Raw genomic sequence first — 21,749 nt, forward strand, 5'->3', positions numbered from 1 at the left:
TCCTGGAAGTCCATCCCACTAGCAAAGGGACAACCAAGCTTCCTATCACCCATGCCCATTGCCTGGGGCAAGGCACTGAACGGTAGGACCACAGGCAGAGGCAGGAACACAGCAGCCTCCAGCCCCTTTGTGGGGGGCGTCCAAGTTGAAGTGGGAGAGAGTTGAGATGGCTCGATCTTGAAGGGGTGACTTGGGAACCCACTTGATGAAATGGGAAGAGAATGGGCCAGATCATATCAGTGTCCAGCCCTTGTTTCCCTTCTCCCATTCCCAAATGACAGAAAACATGTATCGGATGCTCATGCCATGTCCTGCACTGAACTTAGCCTGTTGGATGTAGCATCTCATTTAAATATCACAACAACCCAGGAGGCAGGCATTGCTACTGTCCCACCCGTTTTACAGATGAAGAAGCTGAGGCCCTCTGAAGTCAAGTAAGTTGTTCAAGTTCATCCAGCACGGAAATGACAGAGGCAGGTCTCAAATCCAGGCCCAGATGACACTGAAACCTGGAATGCCAGTCACCCTGTCCAGTTGTCACTCAGTGCTGCCAGGCTCTCCAGGACGGCCCCCACCCCGTGCCACAGCCCTAGGAACACCCCCCCCAAACACACTCCGTTCCCCTCCTGGGCTCATACCATGAAAGCCCCGTGCAGAGCCTTCTACTCTAGAGGGATATATATTATCTAAATTTGATAAGACAACTTAATTTCACTCCGTGTCTGTTACCGGCGATAAAACCAGGAGACTTTTATGACCCAGCGTCCTCGGCAAGATTGTCAGGAACTTATTATACAAGGTCTAACTGGATTTCTCTCTGCAGATGGCTGGGAGCCATGGGCTGGAACGCAATTCGGCAACACATTTGGGGGAATAAATGCAAAATGCTTGTTCCAGAGACTTAGATAAGGCAGCAGGCCTCTGAGCTCCCCAAGAATAGGATCCGTCTTCCCTGGGCCCCAAAGGGTGCTTTGGGGAGGATTTGCCTTGTTGGGGGAGGAGGGGATGGTAGGTTCTCTCCTCACCTCATCCCTTGATCCTCCTCACCCCAGGGAAGGAATGTGGAGGCTCCTGAGGCTTGGGGTTCAGAACACTAGCTCCTGGAGAGTCAGCAGTTCTGGGCAGAAGTGGGGGTGAGGGACGGAGGCTGAATGGGTGATGGAGGGTGAAACCAGAGAAAGGAGATTGTGTGCACCGAGAGAGGAGGGAGGAAGAAACGAAGGATGGGGAAGCTGTCTGTCTTCATCTGCTGCCTGGGGATCCACCCAGGACTCACACCTTACTGCCCTGAGATGCCCAGCTCCTTCCTAAACACACTTCCGGGGCTGGCTCAGACCCTTACAGCAGGGCTCCCCAAAAAAGACTTCATTCCTCGGATGTGGGGTTCATATACTTGATATTGGTGTACCCCAATTCAGAGCTCACTTCAAATTCTGATATGTTCCAGGCACAGGCTGACAGGCTTGGGGGCTCAGCTCGGTCCTGATAATACTAAACTTGGATGTGCAGACCCCCAAACCTGGAGCATCACAACCAGGCTCAGCCCCAAGTTCAGAGCTCTCCCTCCAGTACTGACATCCCCCAAACTTGGGCTTACCTACAGATTTGGCACAAATCCAGAATCAGATATCTCCCTGAACTAGACCTCAAACCCTAGTTTGGGCTCCCCCAGACTCTGAGGGGTCACTCCAGGTCCCCCTAAATAAGTTCATACCAAGCCTTGGGGGTCACTGCCAGCTCTGGCTCTCCCAGTGCCCCCCATGTGCAGGGGAGCTGCTTCACTTCCAATGGCCTGGGATGTTTCAGGCCTGTCATGGCCCTTCCTACCAGGCCAGGGAGGCAGTGGAGGTATTTTCACCTGTCACCCACCCCCTGATGCCTAATTTTCCCACCTTCCCCATCCCTTTTGGGACCTCTCTCACCCTTTTAGCCTCTTCTTCCATCTGGGATCCTCATCCCAGCCGGGCCTTTCACCTTTAGGAAGGAAGGTCACGTTTACTGAGCATCCTATGTGCCATAGCCTCACATGTCTGTGGTCTCCTGGAAACATCACCACAGCTTTTCCAGCTAGATTTTCATCATCCTCTTCTACAGATGAGAAAACAGGGCACAGAGACCTCCAAAGGTACACAGCTCAGAAGGGGGAGAGCTTTTTCTGCCAGGATCCTGCCCCAGGACTTGGAGCAGAGCTTTGGAGAGCTCTCAGGCTTTAGGACTTGAAAGGGCTATCACCTAAGGTAGGAGGCTGGGTGGGGGGAGGCTATTGTCATTGAGCTAAGTCTGTATTATTTCCACACTAACAAAATTAATTCTTTCCAGTAGACCAGAGGATGGGGTGGGCAGGGAGCAGAGAAAACTGCAATGAGGTCAAGGGTACCGGTTCCCCGGGCCAGTCACCGTGGTGGGGGTGGCAGGAGCCGGCCTTTGCCAGGAGACAGTTATGAATAGGCTGGGTCGCAGCCATGGGGTGAATGGCAAATGGAGATCTGGTTCCTAGGTGTGTGTGGAGGGGTGTCAGAAATCACTGCCACCCTGGAGGAGCCAGGAGGGGGGACCACCCCATCATGAGTGCAGGCTGGGAAGTCTGTGGGGCCTCTGGACTACTAATGACCTCTGACTAGCCCCACAGGATGCAGCAGGCAGGCTGGAGCCCCTGCCTGGCTCCCCATCCTCAATCTGGTAGGTTTCTGTGGGGACTGGGACCAGGGAATGGGGTTGGATAGGACCCTGGCTGCCATGGGGAGGTCAGGACAAGGCTCTACCAAATCCCTGCTGTGTGACCTGGGCCAATCACCTCACCTCTCTGAGCCTCAGGTACCTGTGAACAGGTACAATCATGCTGACCTTGGGGGTTTGTGAGGGTTGGAAGGTATACAGTCAGTGCTCTTTCAAAAAATGGTGCTTCATATTATAAAGGGCTTACCATGTCTACAATCTAATAAGCAGGCCCTGGAAAGAGCCTCCAACGAGGGTAGAGTCAGAACCCAAATCCCTCAGCTGAGAGTGATTTTATTTTATTTTATTTTTAAAAAGAGAAACAAGTAATATAATACTCAAAGGATTTTCCCTCTTGGCTCTAAAGAAAAAAAAAAAAGAGAGAAAGAAAGAAAAAAGAAAAAAGAAAAGAAAAACTAATATCTTCATTTCCATCCTCCCCCTTTTAAGCTAATTTGTGGAAAATTAAAATGGGGAACTCATAGAGGCTGGCATTTTAATTGGATCTTGTCTGGCGTCCTCTCTAGGATTCCCTGATTAGCTTCCTCCATTGATTCCTCTGTGCTCTGGTTAGCCAGTTTCCTGCCCTCTACAGGGCCTGGGTGACTCCCCACGTAGAGAATGCGGCTTCAGGCTGGTGCCCCAGCTGCCCTAGAGGCTCTGGGGTCAGGGTGGCCCAAGTTGGAATTTTGACTCTATCCAGTGATCTGTGCGAGGCACCCTGCTCGTCTGCTGGCTAGGCCCACGTCCTCATCAGGGTTCACCTGAGTGATTTTACCGGGTACATTCAATCAGTCCCTGATGTTGCCTTCTTCAGCCCATCTCCAAATGCGTGGGGGTGTGGGGGGTGGCTTCCTATAGTGAGAGGAGGGCCACTCCACCCTGCCTTTACGCCCTGCCTGCATCAGCTATCCAGCCTCTGGTTAAGAAGACAGTTCCCTCTTTTTCCTACTTTCAGGGATTTGGGTAATTAATAAACTAAAATGATATTGGGGCACCCGGGTGGCTCATTCAGTTAAGCATCTGACTCTTGATTTTGGCTCAGGTCATGATCTCAGGGTCCAGGGATCCACCCCTGAGTGGGGATCCACACTCAACATGGAATCTGCTTCTGTCTCCCTCTGGTCCTCCCCCCTCTTATGCTTTCTCTCCCTCTCTCTCTCAAATAAATAAATAAATAAATAATAAAATCTTAACTATAAATAAATAAATAAAGTTAAGATTTTATTAGATTTTATTATCATTTAAGAAATGATGTTTCTTAAATGCTCATGTCTTATCAGGCGTGTCACTTGCAGAAGCTTATTTTGTCCTCATGACAACCCAGAGAAGAAGGGACTACTGTCATCTTCCCATTTTATGAAGAAACTGAGGCTCAGGGAGGTTAAGTAATTGCTACATGGCTAGCTTAAGTGGCAGAGCCAGAATTAGAATTAAAGCACTTTGGCCCATGGAGGCCCCTCAACCCAGCCTCAGTTTCCCAGTTTTGGACTTAAAAGTATGTCTCCTGGCCTGTCCCTCTGCAGCTCAGATTTTAGCCCCCAGGAGCCAGCCTCCTCCAGGGCTGGTGAGAGAGGGACCAGGTGGATGAGAGGGACCCCTGGTGCCCTGCACTCCCCCCCTCAGGCCCAGCTCCCAGGCAGGGCTCCCTTTCTGCCCCGCAGAGCGGGGGCTGCAATCAGTGCTAATCAGCCTGGCTAATTACTCAGCCCACAGGGAGGTGAGCAAGCAGAGACGCTAGGAGGGTTCCAGCCCCGCGGCTGGCGCAGTGGGACACTGGCACAGTGCTCTTCCTTCTGGGTCTGGGTTTCCCTGGCTACACACTGGTGTGGGTGAAGGTAGTAGGTCTTTAGCTCTGAAATGCAAGGGAAAGAGCCTAGCCACCTACCTCAAAGAAAGCCAGGGTGGCTGCATAGCTCCTGACCAGAGGAGTGGGCTTAGCCCAGCTGCCCAGTTTAAAACCTGGCTCTGTCCTGAGCTGCTGGGGTAACTAATTCAGCCCGGTCTCACTTTTCCCATCCATTAGATGGGGATAAGCTTGGAGTACGGACATCTGCTTAAAGACTTTTATTTATTTATTTATTTATTTGGGAGAGAGAAAAAGATTGAGCATGAGTGGAGGAGATGAGCAGAGGGAGAGGGACAAGCAGACTCCATTCTGAACATGGAGCCTGCCTCAGGGGCTCGATCCTACGACCCTGAGATTGTGACCCCAGCTGAAATCAGACCCTGGGCACTCAACCGGCTGATCCACTTGGGTCCCGCTGACATCTGCTTAAAACGATTGTTACAAGGATGCAAGACAGTCCTTAGGAGCTGTTCCTGACATAGTGTAAGAGCCCAATAAATGGCAGCTCTGGTTAGGGAACATTTTGCTTGCATTATCTCATTTAATTCCCAGAACAGTGTGGCGAGGGAGGCATTGTCACAGATGAGGAAACTGAGTCCTCCAGGGGAGGAGCCCCTTGCTTTGTGGGGCTGGCATCCGTTCCCCGGGGAGCTCCAAGCCCACTGCTGAAATGGACAGACAGCTCCCACCCTCTAGGGGCTCAAGGTCCAGCAATTTGAATCACACCCCACCCCCAACCTTAGCCCCCCCACCCCGGGGAGGGATACTTCCCCACCTCCTCATAGTGGCTGGAGAGGAAATAAGGGGGGGGTCCCAACAAATGGATATCCTCGGGGTTCGGGTGCCTAATGATCCCCTCCTCATAAACATCTCATGTAAATTTCTTTCATAATTACACTGAAAGCTATCAAACTATCTAATTTAATTTCTTTGCGAAAATAAATAGCTAAAGTGGCCCTAGGTACCGGCATAAATACTTCAAGCAGAACGCTTGGGGATTGCTGCTTGTGCAGGCCTGACTCTGGCCGCAATACCCACTTAATAAGTACATATTTATTGGTCCTGTACCCCCCCCCCAAGAAGAGGCAAGGATTCTGCTGACTCAGCCAGAAAGAGAGGAAGGCAATTGGGGCCATGGTGGCAATGTGGGAAGGAGGGGAGGGACGGGAGGGAAAATATGCTGGGTAATTAATTATCCGTCTTTGTACATCCATAACTTTTTATTAAACAAATATGCAAATGCTGCCTAACCGGCTGCCTTCTCCTGGGTCTGCTGCGGGGATGACTGTTAATCTGCGGCCGGGGCCACAGGGAGCAGGCCTATACGCAAAGTGGGTCAGGGCTGAGCCAGCCTCCCCTCCCTCTCTCACCTGCTAGGGCTCCCCAGGTTCACGGGGCCCAGCATTGTTACTCCGATTTGCTTACCCACAGCAGGGCAATTTTGCCGTCTTTATGCTGCTCCTCAGCATTCCCATCGCTCGTCCCTGCTGCCAGGGCTCAGCATCTGGCACCATCCTCTCTTGTTCTGGCTCTGTCTCCTACTTTGTTTCCTATTCTGCTCCCTCTTCGCTAGTATGCCTCAGCCGTGCTGACCTCCAACTAAACCCCGTCTACCTCAGGACCTTTGCACTGGCTGTTTCTCTGCCTGCAATGTTACATTCCCACAGCCAGCTCCTTCTTGTCATTCAAGTTTAAATCCATGTGGCTAATGTGGTCATTTCTACTTTTATGCTACTCTGCTTTTTTTTGTCCCCCATGGCATCTATCACCTTGCTAATTCTCCTTTTTTATTTATTAGCTTTGTAAGTTTAATTTTTTCTTCCCCTAGAATGTGACTTCTCTTAAAATTTTTTTGTTAATATTTTGTTTATTTATTCCTGAGAGACATACAGAGAGAGGCAGAGACATAGGCAGAAGGAGAAGCAGGTTCCCCATGGGGAGCCCGATGTAGGACTCAATCCCAGGACCCTGGGATCCTGCCCTGAGCCAAAGGCAGACGCTCAACCACTGAGCCACCCGAGCGCCCCTAGAATGTGACATCTAAGACACAACAGCCTTGTATTATTTATTGCTATATCTCTGGTGCCTAGAACAGTACATTGCTGGTCTTGCTAAACATACATTACCGGATTGAAGGAAGGAAGGAAGGAAGGAAGGAAGGAAGGAAGGAAGGAAAGAAGGAAGGAAAGAAGGGAGGGAGAGGGAGGGAGGGAGGGAGGATGGAAGAGCCTCCTCACTCCTCCCTCTGTCCCCAGCCACCCTCTTCCCTTGTCCACAGCATTTAGGATAGTCTTTTGAAGACAAGAATCTCACTGTGGACAACATTCCACGGCTCCTTAGTTCTTTGGAATAATATCCACTGCCCCTTTGCAACCTGGCCTGTTTACCTCTCCTTCCTTCTCTGTCCACCCTGGCTCTCTTCCTCCCACACACATTGGCCTTCACACGAAGCACCAGTCTTCCACATGAGCCGTGGCACAAATTGTTCTAGCCACCAAATTTTCTCCCACACTCCTCTTTGCTTGGTCAACTCTGCCTTGTCTTTTGTTTCTCAGCTTGGGCATCACCTCCTCCAGGCAGGCTTCCTGCTTCATCTGCTTTGCCTTCCTCCAGGAATGCACTTGCATCTCACTCTCTTACTTTTCTGCTTCTCTCTAGACGGAGACTTTCAGGAGGGGCGGGGGATGATGTCTAATTTCTCATCATTCAATCATCAAACAATTGTGTAGCCAGATTCTGGATTAAGAATGGGGATTCTGGGGACACCTGGGTGGCTCAGTGGTTGAGCATCTGCCTTCAGCTCAGGGCATATCCCTGGGTTCACGATCAAGTCCCACGTTGGGCTCCTTGCATGGAGCGTACTTCCCCCTCTGCATATGTCTCTGCCTCTCTGTGTCTCTCATGAATAAATACATTTTTTTTAAATCTTAAAAGAGAAAAGAACACGGATTCTGGAGCCAGGCTCCCTGGATTCATACCCCAGCTCCCCTATTTACTGGCTGTGCTAGGCCAGTAAGATGGCCCCAGTAAGGTGGTGGCATCTGATATTCCCGCTTTCTGTAGTGTGGGTTGGACCTAGTGGGGCTAGCTTTGGGTAAACACAATACAGCAAGGATGATGGGATATCACTTTTTTTGGGGGGGGGATTTCACTTCTGAGAGTGGGTTATAAGAAGCTGGAGGCTTCCATGTTGGACCCCCTCTGCTGCTTGAGGGAAGCCAGCTGCTAAGTTGTGAACTGCCACCTGGGGGAGGCCCACATGCCAAGGAGCTGATGTCTCTGGCCAGGAGCTGTGAGGCCTGAGGCCCCAGCTAAATGGCATCAGGATTCCTGACATACAGAAACTAAGAGAATAAACATTGATTGTGTTAAGCTGCTACATTTTGGTCTAACGTGTCTATACAGCAGTAGGTGACTCCATACTGACTGTGTTCATGGGCAAGTTACTTGATCTGTGTCTCAGTTTCTATATCTGTAAAATAGGGCTAATTATCACACCCATTTTGTCAAGCTGTTGTACAGATTAAATGAGTTAGTACTTAGGACAGTGCCTGGTATACAGTAAGTGCTATATAAGTGTAGCTATTGTCATATTCTCAGCACTCTGGAGATGCTTAGTAAGCATTGAACAGAAGTAAACAAGGTAAGAATAATAGTCACAGTGTATTGCTCTCTGGGCATGAAGGTCCAGCTTCTTGAGATGGCACTCAAGGCCCTTTATGCTTCCTCTGACTTCTGCCAACTTCGTGGGGCTGTGCTGCCGGCCACTGTGTTCAGCCCGTCATGCCCCATCTCATCCTTACACCATCCCTGTGAGGTAGGGACTATGTTATAATAAACATGGAGACCGAGTACAGGGAGGTTAAATAATTTGCCCAAGGTCACACAGCCGGAATGATTTGAAATTAAGTTTTGAATGCAGGAACATCTAGCTTCTGGTTCAGACTATGTGCATGTCCTCAGTGCTGCCCACAGGCCCAGCATAAAGTAGGAAGAGGGCAAAAGGAGTGCCTGCCTGCCTGGATGAATATTGCTCCTTCCCCTACCTCCCATTTGTCAGGTGAAAAGACAAAAAAAACCTCATCTTTGCCTAGAAACATGGAGAGCAATGCCTACCCCAGAGGACTGACTGGCCGAGGGGGCCTAAGGCATCAGCCCAACGACCCTGTTCAGTGGCCTGCTTTATAGAGGAGGAGGCGGCCCCGGAAGCCAGCAGGAAGAGCTGCCCATTAGCCCTAATTAGCAGCCCGTCTGGAAAAGAGCTTGGGCTGAAATTAAGATGCTGTCAGTGGGTCCCAGCTGGGTCATAGCAGAGCGGCAGCTGCAACATTTCCAGAGCCTGAGCTTGAAGCACTCAGCTGGGAAGTCCTCTCTGCCTGATTCCATCTGAACCCAGCAGCCCCTGGGAGGCAGCCAGACCCTGTCCCAGGAAGGCAATGATCCCTGAGACCCTCTCATAACATTGGAGGACTCGCAAAGCCCCCCTCCACCTGACTCTCTCCTCCCGTAGTGCTGGGAGATGGCACCTCTGTACCCATTTTGCAGAGGAAGAAACAGAGGTCTTGAGAGTTTTAATGATATGCTCAAGGCCACACAGCTAGAAAGTGGCAGACTTTTAGGGCGCTCTTGAGCCTGTGCCCATCCAAGGTTGGGGGTGGATGGCAAAGGGAGGCCCAGAAAGATGCTGGGTGGGTTTGGGTGAGGGTAGTCACCAGGAGGACGAGGGGCTCCATTCCCTCCTCCCATGCCAGGGCAGGGCAGAGGTCAGAGACAACATATGCTGGTTAGCAGAGGTGGGTTGGGCTTGGGGCTTGGGAGGGTGGGGAGCCAGGGGTGGAAGAGCAGGAAAAGCAAGCATCAAGAAAGATCCAGCCTGCCTCCAAATCTCCACTTCCTCTTTTAAGGCACTAAGAATAAACCAGGATTTAAAATCAAACTAAAAAAAAAAAAATCACAAAACCCCTAAAGCTGCCTTCCAAGAAATCGATGACAGTGATTTGTGCAGCAGATGTGTGGTGGGGAAGCCCTGCTGGACAGCGGGCGGGGCTGCGTGGGGGAGTTGAGCCAGCCTGAGTTGGCTGTATTGTTATTCATAATAATAACAGGTAACGTGTGGAGGGCTTATCGCTTGCTAATACTTGCTGAGTGCTTTGTAAAGATTAACTTCTTTTCCCCTTTGCAATTAGCTTTACGAGGATGGGTATGTATCAGTCCTCTCTCTTCTTTTTTGCAGTTGAATAAACCAGGTCCAGAAGGTGAAGACATTTGTCTTCATGACAGGTGAGGAGGGGGAGTGAGATTTCAGGTCCAAACCTGTCAGTGTCCAGAGATTTAGGTGTGTCTTGGCTATGCGGGGTGGAAGTGCCCTGTCAGCTCTGAGTGGGTTCATGATTTCACCTCGAAGAGTGACTTTGATCTTTTCCGATGAGTAAGTTTTGAAAGGGGAAAGAAGGGAGCACGCACGATCACGGCTGCCCCAGGAAGCATGTGGTGAGCCCTCCTGGAGGGGAGGCTGGGGCCTCACAGGGGACCTAGACCCGACCCATCACAGACCTTGTGGGGATTTCCCTTGACCCTGGGGCCTCCTCTGTCCTCCCAGATCTAGACTAGGGCTTTGCAAACTACCACCTGTGGCTGGTCCCTGCTTGTCCTTGTCACAAGAGGTCTACTGGAACACAACCATGCCCGCCCGTATTGTCTGTGGCTGCTTTCACACTACAATGGCACAAATGAGCGGTTATCAGCTACCATATGGCTCTCAGAATGGACAATGTTTATTATTTGATCTGGCCTTTTACAGATAAAGTTTGCCAACCCTCATCCTAGACAATATAATCATCCCCTTTTAGATCTCAGAATTTTAGAATATCAGAGCTGAAAGCATCCATAGAGGATATTCTGTCCAACTGAGGCACAGAGAGGGGAGAGGATTCACCCAAAGACACACAGCACATAGTGAAAGAATCAAGGCGAGTGAGAACCCTCCTCAGCTCTCATGTTGGGCTGTTGTGGTGGCCAAGTGGGTCAGCCCTGGGAAACCCTGACCGTTAGCATCGAGCCTAGTGCTTCCAAAAGTGTGACTTGCTTGGCCCCAAGATCCATAAACAGAATTAAATAACACTGAACTACCACCTGGCAAGAGAGGGGGCTCCTTTCCAGCTCTTTCCTTCTTCTCTGAGCAGATCTGGTGCTAGCATGTCTGAAACACCTAATTCTCAGTAACCTCCCTTTGTTATAGGAGGGCATAATGGGGCACCTGGGTGGTTCAGTGGTTGAGCATCTGCCTTCGGCTCAGGGCATGATCCTGGGGTCCTGGGACCGAGTCCCACATCAGACTCTGGAGGAGAGCCTGTTTCTCCCTCTGCCTACGTCTTTGCCCCTCAGTGTGAATAAATAAATACAATCTTTTAAAAAAAATAAAGAGGGCTTAAGACAGACTAAATCTTCGATTGGTAGCATTATCAGAGCAGGCCATGATAATATCGTTTTACCTGAGTATGTGTGTTTTATGTCACCGTCTATGTCCTGTGTTACTGTTTATCCATTTAATGTATTGATGTAAGTTTTACTTCCCAAATAAAATTAGGTGTAAAATGGGGGTCATTGGAAGAAAAAGATTCAGTAAATAATAGTCCAGGTGGCACTTAGATATGTCAGAAATCATGAATATGGTATTCGAATAGCTGAAATGGGGAAAACCGGATCGATTCAATAATATTTCTAGAGCTGAAGTTCCAAGGTTCTGTGATTTAGCAGCAGAATCTCATTTCAAAGCAAAGATCGGGCTGTTATGCATGGTGGTGCAGGCTGGGTACTGCACAAGGTTACCAGGCCCTCCCCTGGACAAAGAGGGTCACTTTTTCTAATTTATGGGAAGGTGTGCTATGGGCTAGCAGACTCCCCACCAGGTTCCATCACCCCTGCCTTCTGACTTTAGATACTGATCCTATGGCGCTGGGATTTTGGAGACAGCCAGGTGACTGACAGAGGTTATAGGTTGCGGGGGGTGGGGGGGGTGTGCCACATGGTCAACCGTGTCTGTAGCGAGGGCTCTCATCCCGAGCTGCTGTGTAGCAATGCCCATGCTGGCATTGGGTGACTTGGCTTCAGAGGCTGCCAACTGCCATCCACAGGAGCCAGGCTCTGGGATCGGTCAGATCAATCTGGGATCAGTCAGATGCTGACTCTGCTACATCCCTGCAGTGTGACTTTAGGCAACTTTCTTCACCTCTCTGAGCCTGTTTCCTCAACTGTGAGAGGGGGCTCTTTAGTGATTGGACCTACCTCCTGGGTTGCCCTGAGGGTCTGGATTAGGTGGTGCAAGGGAGTGGGTGGCATGCAGTGGATGTGGAATACATGGCAGGCGGACTGAGCATTCCCCATCCTGGGGTGGCCCTCTGGGAGGTACCAGGCAGTCAGCTCTGCCAGGGGTCATGGCTGGATCTGCACAAAGCTGGCATCTGCAGAGGGGCTGGGCTGATGACTAGAGCTTGTGTACCCTCACCTCAACCTACCTGCCCACTTTGCTGCCAGGCAGAGTTGATGGCAATTGGCTCTCCAGCCGGCAGGCAGCTACTGACGGTTTTATGGGTGGATCACAGGTAATGAGCTCTCCCCTCCAGTACCTGGGGACATTCTAGAAAATGGTATTCGAATTGGAGAGTGGGAGCAGGGAGAGTAGGGCTGGGAGGTGAGAGGCCCTCCCTGCCTCTGCCCATCTCCACCCCCACCCTCAGCCCCACTGCATCAGAGAATCAGGTGAAGCCATCAGGCTCACATGGAGGCCCAGAACCACACAGGGGCCCAGTAGGTGGACTTGTCTTCTGTTTCAGGATTACTTCATATTGAACTTTGATCTCAGGAGCTGATTGCTTGGAATTACAGATGGTACTTATCTTTGCTCTGAAGGTCTTTCTTTCTTTTCTTTCTTTCTTTCTTTCTTTCTTTCTTTCTTTCTTTCTTTCTTTCTTTCTTTCTTCTTTCTTTCTTCTTTTTCCTTCCTTCCATCCTTCCTTCCACCCACCCTTCCATCCAACCAACCATCCATCCACCATCCAACCACCTACCTGGTAAGGTTCTGAGGATAGGGTGGTAGAGTGGCCAACGGGGCAAAGAAGAAGTTCCTGTCCTTCCTATTCAATCACTTATTCATCTATTCAGAGGATAGTTATTGAGCTCCTATTATGTGCCGGGCACTGTGGCTAATGGGGATATAGTGATGACTAACAAGGACCCAGTCCCTATGCTTGCGGGCATCAGTTAGGTTGTTTACCCAAGGGCTTTGGAGATGGACACAGATGGGTGCTCCTGAGAATATAGGTGATGGGCTTGCAAGGGCACTGGTGAACCTTGATGGTGCCCCAAAGTCACTGACAGTGTTCTCAGGCGAGAACTGTTCTCAGGTGCTAAGCACTGTTGTGTTTCCAAGGGCATTGGTAATGGCCATTGATGGTGCTCCTATGGTATCAAGGGTGGGCACTGGTGCTGAGCACTAGTGGTGCTCTCGATCACATAGGCCCTGGGAGGGATCAGTCTTTGCTTCTGCTGGAGATCTCAGTTTTCTCCCCATTTCATCTCCCTTTCCTCCCCAATCAATTACAGCTCCTGCAGGAAGACAGACATTGGGATGACACTGTGGTCCACAATGTAATGTGCTGGTGGTCATCCCACCGCTTCTTCCCACTGGCAGGGCTGGCTCCCCAGCTGGAGGCGAATTGATCCCCTTGCCTGGGATTCTCTCTGTGGCTAGAATGTCATTTTCCACAGAAAAACCCTCCTTCTTGCAATTACTGAGAATTACTTATGAAGAGAGAGAGTGTGTGTATTGATTACCACCCCCGAGAAGCTCAGGAATCATTTAGAGTAGATTAACCTAACTTTCTTTTGCCTTTTGGGAAGTTGGACTGTAAGTTATTTAAGGAGATTAATCAGCTCATCAGAGAACCAGACAATCTTCCCGCCTCTTCCATTCTTTTTGGACTACCTGAGACTGTGTCATTTTCACTCTCCCTTTGAAATATCTTTTTTCCACCACACCGTGTGCATTTCCACCATTATTGCCCAGTTCAGTTAAGCAGGGTCCTCTGTGGGTTCTTCTTCGGGGAAAAGGTAGGCACATCTATGGCTGATATTTGTTTATGCAGACGGCCACCTATTGCCCAGACCCCATCTGGACACAACCTCAGAGAGACCTGGGCCACCCCAGGCAAGTCTCCCTCATCCAAACCCTGGCCTCTCTGCAGCTGTCACATAGCAAGGGTCCAATTGTTCCATTTACTAGAAGGCGATGGCTTCCAGTGGCTTTTCTGTGAAGCTTGCACATCAATTCTGCAGATGTCAGGCCTAACTATCCTCACCTCTAAGTTTCCAGGGGCAGCACAGTCCCCTCCTCCCTTCCAGGAAGCCAGCCCAGACTGTGTCATCATTCTGGGGACTGCTGGTCTGCTTAAAGAGGTGGAGAGGAGGGGAGGGGAGAGGAAAGCAAAGCAGCCAGAGAGAGGTAGGGGAGAAGAGGGGAAGGAGGGGAACATTTTCTGTGGCAGGGACTGGGTAGGATTCAGCATCTGTCTGACTCCACTGCACACCTGAAGTATTTGCCCTGTGTGGATGGAAAGAGGGTGGGGTATGAAGTCAGACAGCCTGGAGTTCAGATCTTAGCTCCAGCCTTTCCTGGTTGTGTGGCCTTGAGCAAGTCAGTTCACCTCTCTGAGCTTTAGATCCCTCATCATTTAAATGGACAATAGCAGTTCCTACTTTTTAAGGTTTTCCAATCCCAAATGAAGACATGGACGTAACATGCTTAAAACAAAGCCTGGTACTTGGTTGGCGCTGGCCCCAGACCAGATAGAGGGACTCCCAGTGGATCACCTGTGAAGACTTGCTGTGTGGTCTGGAACTTTGTCTCTGTCTTGGGGACCTCCATCCCTCCTCCCCCATGCCCCCATCCCCAGGCAGATGCCCAGGAGCAGTCAGTGCCCCTGGATCTCTGGGAGGAGAGGCTGAGAGTCTCAGCTCCTTTTCAGAACATTGCAAGCCCTCTCTGCCCCCTCTCTGCCATTTCTCTCCTTTTCCACAAAAAAAAGTTTGAAGTCGAATGGGTCCCGAGGTGGGATATTTTCCAAATGTCAGTGCAATCTGTGGTACATTACAGCTAAATGTGATCATCTCAGTGCTGGCTCTGAATGTCAGCACACCGGCCTTGATGGAGTGACAAACAGCAGGTTGACAGGAGTGTGTGTGGGGGGAGTGGCTCCCCCTCTCCTGGGAAATCACCCCAGGTAGTGAGGGAACAGGGCCATTTCTGGGTTCAGCGGCGGGGACCATGGGTCTCTGTGGCGATGTGCAGAGGGCCAGCGAGGCATCCTGTGTGTTTTGTGTGCATGCATGTGTACCCCTGCTCCCATGTGTCTGTGCCTGCACACTGCTTCATTGTCATCGCGTGTCGGTGTCACATGCTCAGCCGCCCTGGGAGGATGTTCACTGAGGACAGGTTGAGGTCTGTGTGTAGTTATGTTCAATGTGCCCTCCATCTCAAGGTGCCGTGGACTGTGTTCAAACACAGTAGCAGAACTCCTGGAAAGGTGTACGCATATACACCAAACCTGAAACTGCTTGTATCTGGGTAGATAGATAGAGCTGCCAGCTGTCTCATGGTGCCTTCTACGTGTTGTGTATGCTCTCTTCCTGTGCCTCTGTGTGTGTATGCACGCTATTGTGCCTGTTTCTGTGTATATGTGATTGTGTGTATGTGTACAGTCTCAGGATTTTAGTGTGTGTGTGTCTAGGTTTGCAAATCCCCATCTCGACTGCGGAGGTAGATGGGGAAACCAGAGTGGGGAGGGGGCTCTCTGCTTCGCATTTTGATGACTGCCTGTTCTGGGGAGCCTACGATTGGCTGGGCGGGATGGGGATTAAATTGCCTCCAATTACTAGGGAGTGAGTGGTGAGCTGTGAGGCCACAGGGATGCTGTGTGCATGCCAGGATCTGCTAACCACTGCTGGATTAAAAAGTCCTGTGTATGGGGACGGCCTTTGCGTGCACGTGAATGCCTCTGTCCGTGGGTTTTGTGTCTGCGTGTGGGTGTATAGGCCTATGAGAGTGCAGGCGGGCAGATCTGTGCTGTGTGATTGTGAGGTCACAGCTGTGTCCCTCCCTGTGCATCTATCTGGACACAACTGTCATTGTGCCCATGTGGATGTGCTAGCATGTGGCTGTGTGTCTGGAGATATGTGTGAGTCGTGGTCTATCTCGGTGCGTGTCTCCATGGCTCTGAGCGGGTACATTCAAGAAAAGATGTGTAAGATTCTGCAGGTGTGTGTGTCTGTGTGTCTGTGTGCCTTCGTGTATATGGGTGGGTCTCTGAGGTTTTCTCTGAATGGAGAGTCTGTGTGTGTGTATTTGTGTGTGACTGTGGTTAAATGTGAGGTTCTTTTTTTTTTCTTTTAAGATTTTATTTGTCTATTCATGAGAGACAGAGAGAGAGAGGCAGAGACACAGGCAGAGACACAGGCAGAGGGAGAAACAGGATCCATGCAGGGAGCCCGATGTGGGACTCGATCCCAGGACCCTGGGATCACGCCCTGAGCCAAAGGCAGATGCTCAACCACTGAGCCCCCCAGGTGTCCCTAAATGTGAGGTTCTGAGTGAATCAATGGATATGAAGGAAGAACAAGAGAGGAAACAGTAGTCTATCCCTAACCCATCCCAGCTGGCATTGGGGTCCCAGGGCCTCCTCTGTCAGATTACACAAGCCTCCACCAAAGGGCAGAGGACACACACACAGCCCAGTAAGGGAGCCCAGCAAGGGGTCTGTGGTGACAGCAAGTGCTGAGTCCGGGATTAGGGGGTGTCCCCCTACAATTCATATGCTGCTCTCCTAACTGGCAGTACTTTAGAACGTGACCTGATGTGGAAATTGGGCCATTGCAGATGTGATTGGTCAAGATAAGGTCATGCTAGAGTTTGGGTGGGGCCCTCATCCAATGTGACCGGTGTTCTAAGAAGGAGAAATCTGGACAGAGAGACAGACACAGAGGGAAGACAGGGATGAAGAGACACAGGAGAAGGCAGCACATGGAAGGAAGCTGGGGAGAGGCCTGCTCTCACAGACCTTCCCCTCTAGTTCTCCGAAGGAACCAAATCTGCTGACACCTGCATTTCAGCCTTCCCGCCTCCAGCACTGTGAAATAATGAATCCTTCTTGTCCACTTGTTTAGACAACTCGGCTTCTGGGCTTTGTTATGGTGGCCCTACCAAACTGAGGCCTGGGACGTGTAGGGTTAAAAGCACTTCTCCTTCCATGCTCTTCTGGTCCCAGAAGGCCCATTTCACAGGTTTCTCTGGGGTCCTCGGCTGGCTGGCACATCTTCACTCTGCCCAGTGGGATCCAGCTCAGAGCCCTCAGCCCCAAGGCCTCAGCTTATCGGCCCTTCCTCTGGGCTAGATAACCCTACCTCTGCCCCCTCTTAACGCCTGTCCAGTCCCTGGATCTTCGCTTCCTCCAGTCTCTCCAGGCAAGGCTGGGCTTTATCTCCTTGGGGTAAGTGTGCCTTCTCCACATTTTCCCCCCTTTCCCCACCTGGCTCTGTGTTCTGTATACAGGCAGGTGCCCACTAGAGATCCCGGTGAAGGGCCCCAGGCTTGCACTTCTTTTTGGGCTTGGAGTGGGAAGAGGACTCATCCCCACTGCTCCTTTGCCCACATGCAGCCTCGAGTCCATGTCCTGACAACTCTCGTCTATTTTGCTTATTCTCTGTGGGGACTGAACTGGGTGCTAGTGTGGGTCACTTTGTCCTCCAAACAACCCCATGAGGTAGGTACTCTTTTTAGCCCCATTTTCCTTTTTTTTCTTTTTTTAAGATCTTATTTATTCATGAGAGACACACAGAGAGAGACAGAGAGGCAGAGACACAGGCAGAGGGAGAAGCAGGCTCCATGCAGGGAGCCTGAGGTGGGACTCGATCCTGGGTCTCTAGAATCAGGCCCTGGGCTGAAGGCGGTGCTAAACCGCTGAGTCACCTGGGCTGCCCAAGCCCCATTTTCCAAAGGGGAAACTGATCACAGGGAGGGGAAATAAATGGCCTAAGATCACACCTAAGAATTCTTGAATGTTAGATCAAGAAGAAACTTTAGGAATAAGTTAGGTTACCCCTCTCTCCTGCCCCATTTTATAGCTGGAGAAACTGAGGTCCAAATAGCTCCTCTCTCTCCATCCATGCCTGATGCTTTCTCAGCGTTCCCCTGGACCCTCTGATCCCACAGTTCTGCACTCTGCTCAGGCCTCTCTTATTCTTATGGCTCTAGGGATCCTATAGATGAGGGTGACCAGCAGAGCTTGTGAGCCCCTCCTCTTTCCTGTGCTCCAGTCCTGAATTTCCACATCTAGGGTACATGACCTTTAGGCCCCTCACACTCAACCTACCCAAACCACACTGACTTCCCATGATCCAGATTCTAGGCTTCTCCTGATTTCCCTGGTCCATACCAGCTCCATTGTCCTTATCCCCTCAACCTTCTTTACCCTCTGGCCTTGGATCTCTTCTATCCCCCATCCCTACTCCTGCTCCTACTCCCCATATCTACACACCCACCTACTCCTGCTGGGTCTTCCTCTTAAATATTTTTCAAACCCACTGTTGCTGGCTCCAGATTAAGCTTCAATGTCTCTCGCTGAGATTCCTGTGTCAGTTTCTTGTATCTGCTAGAAGTAGACTTGGCTATTTGGGAAGAAAAACAAAGGTGCCTTCAACAATTGAAAGTTTATTTCTCTCTCAATGGAATCCAGGTGTGGATAGGGGCAGTTCAGGATTGGTATGGTGGGCCCATGAGGTTGAAAGGAACCACGTCTCCTAGCTCATTATTTTGCCATCCATGGGGTACAGCCTTTGTCCTTGTGGCCCAGGTTGTGTTCACCCAGCAGAAAAGAGGAAGAGCAGGAACGAAAAGGCAAAAGGCATTGGTCAACAGTCTTTTGAGGAGGTGTCCAGAAGCTGCCATATGACCATTCTACTTGGATTGTACTGGCTGCAACTCAGTCCATACAATACAGTTGTGAGGGAGGCCAGGAAATGTGGTCTTTATGATAGATGGCCATGTGCCCAGCTAAAAATTGAGGGCTCTTTGATTAGAGAGGAGGGTGAGACTGTGGCCTCCCCACCTCTTCACGGATCTCCCTCTCTCTTCTCTCACCCTCTAACCTACCTTGGACCCAGCAGCCAGGAGGATCTGTCTAAGATGCCAATCCATATATAGATTTGCCAGATTTGGCAAATAAAAATATAGGATTCCCAGTCCACTGTGAATTTCAGATAAACAATGACTAAGTGTTTTAGTGTAAGTATGTCGTCTGCAATGTTTAGAACATACTAATGCTAAAATAATTATCTGGTATTTATCTGAAGTTCACATCGAACTGGGCACCCTGTATTTTATCTGTCAACCCTAAGTACCTTTCCTGCTTCTCCGATGTTCTGGGGAAAAGGCCTAAGCTCTTTGGAAGGGCTTTCTGGGCCTCTTAAGATCTGCCCTCCACCTGCCCTAGCCAGCCCAGCCCAGTGTTTCCTGGACAAGCCCTACACTGCTACTATGTCTCCAAGCCTTCCAGTCTTTGTTTCATTGGCCTGGAATGCTGTTCCATCCAGGAAGCCCCATGCATTCAGGAGGAACCATGGCCTCTGTGTTTTTATGTTCCTGTGACCTGAGTGAGAGATTATTTGATGAATGAAACAAGCCCAAGGCTGCACAGCCAACAAGGGGTGAGGTTGGAGTGGGCGCCTGGACTCATGATTCTCTCCCCAGTGCTCTCTGCACCCTGGCTGGCTCACGTGGGCCCAGCACTGGGATCTGTCTCTTGGGCCTTCATTCTCTGCAAGCATGACAGCCCCAGCACGCAAGGGGTTAAGCCAGCCTTGGAGCTGGGCGCTGGAGCCCATGGAGTCCTTCCTGACAATAAAGCTAATGAATCCCTCCTTGCCGGTTTCTCTAGCACAATAACATTTAATCATCATTTGCACAGCAGATGAGAAGTTTGCGGCAGATGCAATTCTGCATGAGTGGCGATTTCTGTGTGCGGGCACTATTCCTGCTGTCCCCAGCACACCTGACAATCTGGGACCAGGGCAGGCTACACGCTAGAAGGGGTGCACCAGAGTGCCAGGGCTCTGACCCCATGCACGAGTCTGTGTGAGTGCATGCTTGTGTGTGAGTCAGGCCCATGTGACGTAGTGTGCGTGAACCATGGTGGGTCTGTCTGAAGGTACATGTGACTGGAGGTGGTTAGGTGCCTGAGGACTGTGGTCTAGAAGTAGAGGTACATACATGTAGGCAGGCAGATGCATGGGGTATATATCATTCATTGTTTTTCTTTTCTTTTCTTTTTTGAGAGAGAGTAGGGGCAGAGGGAGAGAGAAAATCTCAAGCAGGTCCCACGATCAGTGCAAAGTTTGAAGTGGGTCTCAATCCCATGATCCTGGGATCATGACCTGAGCTGAAACCAAGAGTTGGATGCCTCACTGACTAACCACCGAGGCGCTACCCTGCGTGGGGTAGTTCTGAATGCTTGTTCAGGATGCCTTGTTGTTTAGATGCTTATAACTGATCATGTTTATTACGTGCACATAGACTTATGTGCTCATATACAGGTCTATAGGCATTATGCCCTGGAATTTAGAATTTGTAACTGACAGTTGTTCCTGAGGCCACACATGCTTTCTTCTGCAAGGACACAAATGTGCATATGGCAGTATGAATGTATGTGTGGAGCTAGGGGTTTGTGTGCACAAGCACATCTGAGGGGATACACATTTATGTGCTGGGTAACTGCATGGGAATGTCATGAATGTGTATGAGTGCCTGTTTGCGTTGGAAAATGGAAGCGGATCGGTGGATACACATGCTCATGCATGTAAGAGAACACACCTGCAGAAGGTATGTATGTGGTTTGTGTACAAATGTGAGTGCACACACGAAAGCTTGCCTTCAGTACACGTAGTGTGCCAGCCTGTGACCACATTTGCAGACCTGCAGATATGCTCTATGTGCATGGCCGTGAGCATGTGTATGTCAGCACTGTGCACCCAGGTGGGAGCATGTTGGGGGGGGCACACCTGCGTGCATCCTGTGCTGGTGTGAGCACGTGGCCGAGCTCATGCACCCGTGTGCAGGCATTGAAGCATAAACCCCCTTCCCTCAGAGTGAGGGCTGACAGGGTTACATTTTCCAAAGGCTCAGCGGCCAGTGACAGAGCTGGCCCGAGAGCGCTTGCTGGCAGGAGGTAAGTGGAGCTGCTGATTCGTGACCCGGGGGTGGGCAGCGATGACGGCTGGCTGACGGATGCGGACGCTTAGCCGCCCCCTATGACAGCAGCTGGCTCTCTCAGCTGCCCGAATCCGGGAGGTGGGAGGTTAGTTCTTGACCTTTGTGCTTGGCGCCGGCTTCCCCCTCCCCCGGTGCATGCCCACAGCCACATGCAGATGCACGCGCATCAGTACACAGACCCGGGCATGCACTGCGGCCTCGGCCCCACCGCCACCTCGCTCTGCAGCTCGGCCATCTGTCTGCAGTGCCTCCCCTCCCCTCCCACCAGCTGCTCCTCTCCCCTCCACCCTCCACCCCAAACTCCTCCGAGTCATCCTGGTTCCGTGCAGACTCATGGGGTGGCATGTGTGCAATGATCCCGCCCTTACAACCTCTGAGCTCTCGAGCGAGCCTCTTCTCATCTGTGAGCACTGGATTCCTCATCTGTAAAATAGGGCTAATCATGTACCTGCTTAAAATTAACGCAACTTATGTAAAGCACTAAACACAGTAAACGTAGAGTCCACCCTCCATGGGTTTTACCTGTACTGGTGATAATTACGTGCCGGGCTTAGAACAGTGCCTGGCAGGCAGCAAGTACTCGGTAAGCGTGCTGTCACCGTCATCACTGTTAACCATCGTCGTCGCTGTCATTAATATCCCTGGCTCTAAAATTCTTGGCCAATTATATGCCAATTCTTGCTCATGACCCTGAATCCTCCTTTATTCCGTGATGATGACGGTGATGGAGACAATGACAGCAAAAGGGAATTCTTTCCATTTTCCCTGATGCCTTGAAAAGAAGGCAGACCTAGTAAATGGAAGGTTCATTGCTTTCTGAGCTCCTTGGTAGAGTCGGGTGTGGCCAATTCGAGCCTAGAACTAGGAGGG

The sequence above is a fragment of the Canis lupus genome, chromosome 26 (genome assembly GCF_048164855.1).
Source record: "Canis lupus baileyi chromosome 26, mCanLup2.hap1, whole genome shotgun sequence".
Taxonomy (NCBI): Eukaryota; Metazoa; Chordata; class Mammalia; order Carnivora; family Canidae; genus Canis; species Canis lupus.